Below are 8,462 nucleotides of genomic sequence, written 5' to 3'. Positions count from 1 at the left end.
TTGTTTGCAACTTCTCCCTCCATACGCTGCTCCATTCTGGTTTTATGGGGTTTTGAACAAAAACTCTAAGCTACAGGAGTCCTTTAAAGCCACAGAAGATGGAATCTTTTAAAGCCATGCTAGAAGATGATTTTTGTTTTACCAAAACTACATTTTTATCAATAATGCATTTTTTACCAAAACTGCATTCTTGATCACATTGCACTTTTTTTTCTTAAGAATATTGCTATTATAGTGCAGAAGTGAAAATATTTTATAGATTGGCAGTAGAAGTATTTTTACAGCACTCAAATTTTACAATGCATTCAATCATATCTATTGTGGGAGTAGTTCTCACTGGCAAGGAGAACTATCCTGAGTGGTCCCGGAAGATACAACACACCCTCATTTTCAATGAGTTGTGGAAAGGAGTATGTGTTGGAGACGGAGACAAAGAACCAGAACAGCCTACCTCAGACAAAGAGTTCTTCATTTGGGAAAATAAGAACAACAAAGCCTATGCATTAATTGCAGCATCTGTAAGTGAAGAGGTGAGTCACCATATTTCGCCATTTTCAACTACTTTTGAAGCCTTACAAAAGCTTAAAGAACTCTATGACTCACATTCTGCACTTGAAGTTGTTCAAATCATGATTAAACTCTTCACTCTTGAATTACAAAATAATGATCCTCTTGCTCTTGCATCCGAAGTAAAATCTATAATGCATGATATCAAAGTCACTAAGGTTGAATTGGATATTCCTCTTATCACTTTTCTCAAGGCACTTTATCCTACTTACTCCAATTATCTTGAGTCATTGCAAGCAAATGGAAATCTCAAAGATATTACCTTTGACTCTCTTGTGAAAAAAATTGTTGAAAGAGAGAAAGCTTTTGGAAAGAAGACAGCCCCTGAATCTTTTGAAGAGGTTGTGTGCCTTGCTCATAAAGAAAAGAATCTTGCCCAATATTCTTCCAGAGGAAGAGGTGGTCGAAGAGGAAGAGGAAGATATTTCAGAGGCAGGGGGGCAGACACTCTCAAGGAGAAAAGTCAGATTTGCACTACATACGCTGCAAAAGAAATGGATCACATGATGCCTCTACATGCAGGTTACCTTGGGACAAAATTGAGCAGCAAAGAAACCAACAGAAAGGTAAAACTAATGACACAGACAAAGGTAAAGCACCTGAATCCACTCATTATGTTGTGGCACAATGTAATATTGGAGTAAATGAAGACTTATTTAATGCTTCACTTGCTTCTTGGAAAAATGATTGGTTTCTTGATTCAGGAGAAACTTGCCACATGACTCATAGAAAATATTTTTTTGAAGAATTTACTGACAATGTTGATGGAGCAATATACTTTGCAGACCAATCAAAACTCAAGCCATCAGGGCTTGGCACAATCAAGCTCAAATTGCCTAGTCTTCCAGACTTTCTTCTGCATCATGTTCTATATCTCCCATAGGTGAAGAGAAACTTGTTGTCCTTGGTCCACATCCACCAACAAGGTCACGCCATTCATATGTTTGACGGCGAGCTTGAGGTGAGAAAAGCATCTGACCACTCACTTGTCATGAGGAGGATAGAAGAAGAAAGGCTTCTCAAGCTGCAGGGTACCTCTGCTCGTGCACAACATTTCTCATACAATTCTCATTATGAAAAAGGTACACTTCCATCAAGTTTATTATGGCATGCTAGATTTGGACATTTGAACTATGACAGCCTCCACTTGTTGAAGAAAAATGGTGATACTGGTTTGCCTACAATTCCTAGGAAACTTAAGCAATGTGATGCTTGTATTCTAAGAAAACATAGCAAACAGTCTTTTCATGATTCACATTCAAGAGCACATAGAAAACTTGAACTCATTCATCCAGATTTATGTGGTCCAATGCCTGTTCCTTTTGCAAATGGAAATAAATATATGATGACATTTATTGATGACTACACCAGAATGTGTTGGGTTTATTTATTGAAGAACAAATCTGATGCTTTTCAAACATTCAAGAACTTTCATACATGGATTGAAAATGATGCACAGTCTCATATTGGCTCTATTCGCACTGATAATGGAAAAGAATACACTTCAAATGAATTTGAAAAATATCTTCGCCAACATGGGATCAAACATCAAACAACTATGCCTTATAATCCTCAACAGAATGGTGTAGCTGAAAGAATGAATAGGACAATCTTAAATATGGTGCGCTCCATGATGTTTTTCAAAAATGTAAAATTGATGTTTTGGGCTGATGCAGTTCTATGTGTTGTATATATAAAGAATAGATGTCCATCTAATGCTACTAGAAACAAGACTCGATATGAAATGTGGTATGGGCACATTCCTTCGGTAAAGCATCTTAGGGTCTTTGGTTCCATCTGTTATGCCTTGATACTAAAGGTACATAGAAACAAACTTGGTGCAAGAAGTCGTAAGTGTATCTTCCTGGGGTATTCAAACACCTCCAAAGCATACCATCTCTATGATGAAGTCAATAAAAAGTTTGTTGTATCTAGAGATGTAATCTTTCTTGAATCATCCAAAACTGACAATGTTGTTGAGTAGCAACTTGATCGCTTGGATAGATTCACAAATGCAAAATCATTTCAAGAATTTGATAATCAGATTCCACATCTTGAAGGGGGGATTCCTATACTAGATCAACCTATGGAATCTTCTTCTGAAGAACTCTCTCCCCCGCATGAAACTCCAACAACGGATGATACTTTAAGTGATGTGATTGATAGAATTGGGAGACTCAATATTGATTCAGTCCCAACTCAATCAACGGAGCAGCCTGGACCATCTGATAAAGGTCCCCCAAAGTGGCTAACAAAGACACTTGAAAGTGTTCATCCTGATGAGGTTGGAAAGACAGGAACTAGAAATTCAAACTGGCAAAATGGAGGTGATGTAGATGACTCTGATTCACTTGTTGATATGGATGTTTCTTATGATTGTGAATTGAATTTGTCTACAGATTTCGAACCAACTTCCTTCAAAGAAGCTGCTTCTCATGATGAATGGAAAGAAGCGATGCAAAAGGAGTATGATGCCCTGATAAAGGATGGCATTTGGAAGCTAGTTGATCCTCCATTAGGAACCAAACCAATTAGCTGCAAGTGGGTCTACAAGAACAAGTATAAAGGAGATGGCTCACTTGACAAGCACAAAGCCAGGCTTGTGGCAAAAGGTTTTGCACAGAAGGAAGGGGTCGATTATGAGGAGGCTTTTGCCCCCACAGCAAAATGGGCTACCATCTAGACACTCTTTGCCTTAGCAACTCTGAACTGTTGGAAAGTCCATCAAATGGATGTAAAAACTGCTTTCTTGAATGGAGATCTAAAAGAGAATGTTTTTATGTCCCAACCTGAAGGATTTGCTGTGAAAAGACATGAACATAAAGTATGCAAACTTGTGAAATCCTTGTATGGCCTCAAACAAGCACCGCGAGCCTGATATGAAAAACTAACTGAGCATCTTCTGAAACTCAATTTCAAACATTATGATCTTGATGATGCAACTTTATTTGTCAAGAAAGTTGGAAAAACAGTTGTATATCTTGTGGTATATGTAGATGACCTTTTGATGACAGGGAACAATAAAAGCTACATTGCATCCATAAAGAAGGAATTGAGGAAAGGTTTTGAAATGACTGATTTGGGCTATGTTCATTACTATCTTAGTATTGAAGTAACTCAACATCTGAAGTCCATATTTCTTTCTCAAAAGAAGTATATTGGAGATCTGTTGAATAGGTTTGGCATGACAGAATGCAATCCTCTTACTACTCCAATGGAACAAAACTTAAAGCTCACATCCATTGAAGGAAAAGAATTTGAGGATGCAACAAAGTATAGACAACTTGTAGGAAGTCTCAACTACCTAACTACTACCAAACCAGACATTTTGTTTGATGTTGGAATCCTCTCCAGGTTTATGCAAAAGCCTTGTGAGGGACATTGGTCTGCTGCAAAAAGAGTTCTAAGGTACTTGAAGGGAACTCAAGACTTTGGAATCAAGTATACACAGGTGGACGACTTCAGCTTGATTGGATACTCTGATTCAGACTTCGATGGAGACAAAGAAACTAGGGTATCTACTTCAGGTTATGCTATGAGTCTTGGATCAGGAGTTGTCTCCTAGAGATCACGCAAACAATCAGTTCCAGCAGATTCCACAACAGAAGCAGAATATGTGGCAGCAACTGAGGCAACAAAAGAAATTGTGTGGCTCAGGAAAATTCTTGAAGATTTGTAGGTAAAACAAGTACAATCGACTCCACTCATGATTGACAATACCTCGGTAATAAAGTTGGCCAAGAACCCAAAGTTCCATGATCGAACGAAGAACATCAATACTAAATATCATATGATTCGACATCATGTTGAGGCAAAAACAATCCATCTCCGCCATTGTTCCACTAATGAGCAAATTATAGACATCTTCACCAAAGCGCTTGGAAGAGAAAAGCTTGAGCAATTTAAAATGATGCTTGGACTCAGCGACATCCCTTCAGATTAAGGGGGGGAATGTTGACACCTAATCATCAGGATTGGGTGAATAAGTGTAACTGATGTAAATAAATAATGGAAAATATGAAGAGTCACCGGGAGATGAAATGAACAGTCTCTCCCTCATGTATATAATAAAGACCAACCAAAATGAATATAAAAAATTGATTTTTGAGGAGTTACTGCCTGGTGTGACATGATATTTAATTGTTTAAAATATATTTTAATTACATAAATGAATTCAATATTTTAAGAAAATTTTAAAATATTTGAATTATGTCAATTATATATTTCAAATATATAATTTTAATAAATTTTTATATGATTGAATTTAGGTTTATGTGATTCATATTTTATGTGTTTTTATTTTTTTTTGGAGAAACTATATTATCATTTCGAACCATCAAGTGTGGTTTATTGTCTAGATAAAATGGAGCATCAAATCATGGCACCAAATTAAATAGAGAGACAAATGTAGAGATCCTTAATATTTTTAAGGGTTATAATAACAACTAGTTTAGAAAAAAAAAATCAAAAATTCTTTAGAATGTTAAAATTGACTTAAGTCAAAAATTTTGAATAAGTTTGTCTTGATGAAGAAACACTCTAATGGTTCAAAACTTGTGGATAAATTATCTCTAATGTGATTTCTCCCAAAAAAAAAAAAAATCCAAACACAAAATCTTTATATGATTTTAGAAAACCTTGACCTAAAAATGTAAAAAAAATCAAAACATGACAAAGTTAAACAAAAATTTTATTTTATTTTTTGCTATCCATTGAGCTCCTATACCAATAAATTATATAGTAGAAGAAATTAAGCTAGTATTTCAAAGTCATAGCTTTCACATATAAATTAATATCTTCTATACCTAGAATTTCAAACCTCATCTATATTACATAAAAAAGAATGAAAAAATTATTTTATTTGTATGCAAATTTACAAATGTTAATTTCGTTTTTTAATAAGAATTTTCAGCATTTTATTTTACTTTTTACCACTTTATAAATATTGATTTTTGTAATATGATTATATGTAAATTTTATCATGGTAATATTTTTTAATTGTTTTATTCAATTTTTAATAAAGAAGTTGTTTTTGTTTTTATTCTTCATTAATGTATTACTATCAATGCTAAAGATAAAAATAAATAAAAATAATGATTGTGGTTGTGTTAAATAATTTTTATTATTTTCAAATTCCCCAATATCAATGTTAAAATAATGACATTGGAGAGAATGAGTATGATATATTAAGTAATTTCTCAACTCTTTTTTATAGTGATAGTGTTTAATTAAAAATCTCACCATCATACTATTTTCCTTTAGCTTCTAACATCTCGTACTTCCCTAATTCTCAAAGGTTACCATCAAGATTCAATGATCACATTGAATGCATTTTTTATACAAAATTATCTATACTAGTTACTATTCTTACCAAATTTTATGATATTAATTTGATAATTTAATAATTTTATACTTATTACATTTAAAATGTAAAATTTATAATCCATTAAAAAAAATTAAAATAAAAAAAATATTCTCATCACATTATACATATTTTATAACCATATAACCATTTTTATTCAATAAAAACTGTTATATTTTTAATAATTTATGATAGATTTTGATATACCCTGGACTCTTCCACATTCATGCTATCGTGCACTTTCCAATTAATTTAGGACTCACTAAAATAAAAGATTTCACCAAAAGTTTTATGAAAAGTCAATAATTTAATTAAGATGCCAAAAAGTTATTCGGTGGAATTACTTTGCAATGAATCCCCTTTGGGTAAAAATAAATAAATGGTTACAAGAATTTATTCTATTTTATACCTTCTAGAAATGATTTTTCCCACATATAAACATTTGACACATGATGTATTCAAGGTTAACTCTTATGTTCCTAGTCCCTTTACATGGTTGTGCCTTTCTGTAAGAGAAAAGGAAGTATAAGTTGGCTAACTTGGATTTTTTTACCTAATCAAATAACTTAAGACAATTAATCTAGTCAGAATTTTTATTAATCTCTTAAATCTATTGGTTGAATTAATATGAGAAAATAACAAAAACATTACGCTTATTTAAGTAATTTTTATTTAGAATTTATAAGAGTTGTATCATGTCAAATTATTAGATGAAGAAGAATAGTATTACTTAGGGTATCTATTGAAAATATATTTTACTCTTAAATTATGAAGATGCATTAGGGTGTTTAACAAAGTGATCCTAGCTATATTTTTTTATATTTAGTTAAACTATGGGTATTTGTTAATATCCCATGAATATATGTGCAATGTTACATGTTCACAAAGTAAACCACTATGTATTAAATATATGTATCTTTTTATAAGTCCCACGTACTATGTCATAGGTTGATATAGTAAACCCTCATAAATTAGATATATGTATCTTGTCGTAAGCCATCTTGTTATTGAGTAACAATACTAGCTTTGTTCAAACTTGAAAATGATACGAATTGAATAAGTAGTTGAACCATAGTGAATGAACCATTTAAAAGGTTCATACTTAGCACATATCTTCCCCTATGAAGAGATAAATGCTCAGCCTCTCCCTTTATCGTGCATAAGCACACATGGATCATTTTGTGAAGTAGTTTCGTAAACTCCCACCCCAAGCCCATTGATGAAATTCATGTGGGGATGTAGCCTCTAACGCAACATTTTCTGATAAATTCTTATGATAATTGATTTCTGGGGAACATACATTATTTTACAAAACATGTGAATTGATGATATTTATTTTAAAAGTAACATTCTACAATATGTTAACTATAAATGGTTTTCCTATTAAATGTCACTCATGGTGAAACCCTTGCATTCCCACCAAATTATATGGGTGTGGTAAGTTAAGGAAGGGACTACTAATTGGATGTGTGTGAGAAAGAAAGTGAGGGATTATAAGATGTGTCAATAGGGATAATAAATCTTAATTTCCATATAAGTGAAGAATAATGTTACTAAGCCTGGACAAAACCACATGCTACTTAGATGGGGATTAAGCTAGAGTAAAATTACTTTAAAATAATAAGTCACTCTATGTTAATATGTAGGTTATTATAATAATTTGGTAAGGTGAATTATCGATAAATAGAGAAAATATCCTTGGATAGGTGGCAAAGGCCTCCACAGATTAACCCCTATGGTGACATGAGCTTCAAAGCAAATGGATTTTTCACCAAGACAAATTGTGAACTAGGAGAGGTCTACAAATTAGCAACAAAAATGGCTCATATAAAAGGAGGTTTGTTTCAAAGAAAAACTTGTAGAAGTATGGAAGTAATATATAGATGCTTTGATCCTAGGGGGTAGCTCAATTAGTGATTGAAGTAATGTGAAATCTGTGAAAACTGAGAGATCTAAGGTTTAACCCCCCTTGGTTGTGACCACATTTATTGAGAGGAGGACAAGTCATAGATCCCTAAAGGTTTACTAGTAGTTACGTGCCAAGGAGGTTGTTGGGTTCCTATAGGATACAAAGGAAAAAATATATTGATGCTTTGAAATATAATAATGCCAAAATATGAGAAGAATATGACTTGTTGTTATGATCTTCTAATCCTTCCATAGAATATGTGACCAAATTAGGATATACATACCTCATTGACAAAGCCTTCGACAAACAACTAGTTTCATGGAGAAGTGAGGGTTCCTCCAAAAATATATTTTTCATTTAGTTAGTATTGCAAAAAGAGGATCCCAACTAGGAATGTAATGCCCCTATTTTGATCCCTAAATTAATAGTGTATGTTTGTACATGGTTAAAGGATAGATGGCTTAATAATAATGATAATAATAGGTCACAAGTTATAGTTGGAAAGATAAGATTCATAGGGGGCTATGAATCTCAGGGAAAATTTGAAGGATGGAAATTTATCTTAAAGTTTAGAAACCTTAGCGAACCTTACTAGTCATTAACATGCAAACTATAAAATGTTTA

The sequence above is a fragment of the Pinus tabuliformis genome, chromosome 2_2, assembly GCF_031772625.1.
Source record: "Pinus tabuliformis cultivar Carrire ecotype Pingquan chromosome 2_2, CPIR1, whole genome shotgun sequence".
NCBI classification, from domain to species: Eukaryota; Viridiplantae; Streptophyta; class Pinopsida; order Pinales; family Pinaceae; genus Pinus; species Pinus tabuliformis.
Note: the sequence above shows the minus strand (reverse complement) of the source record.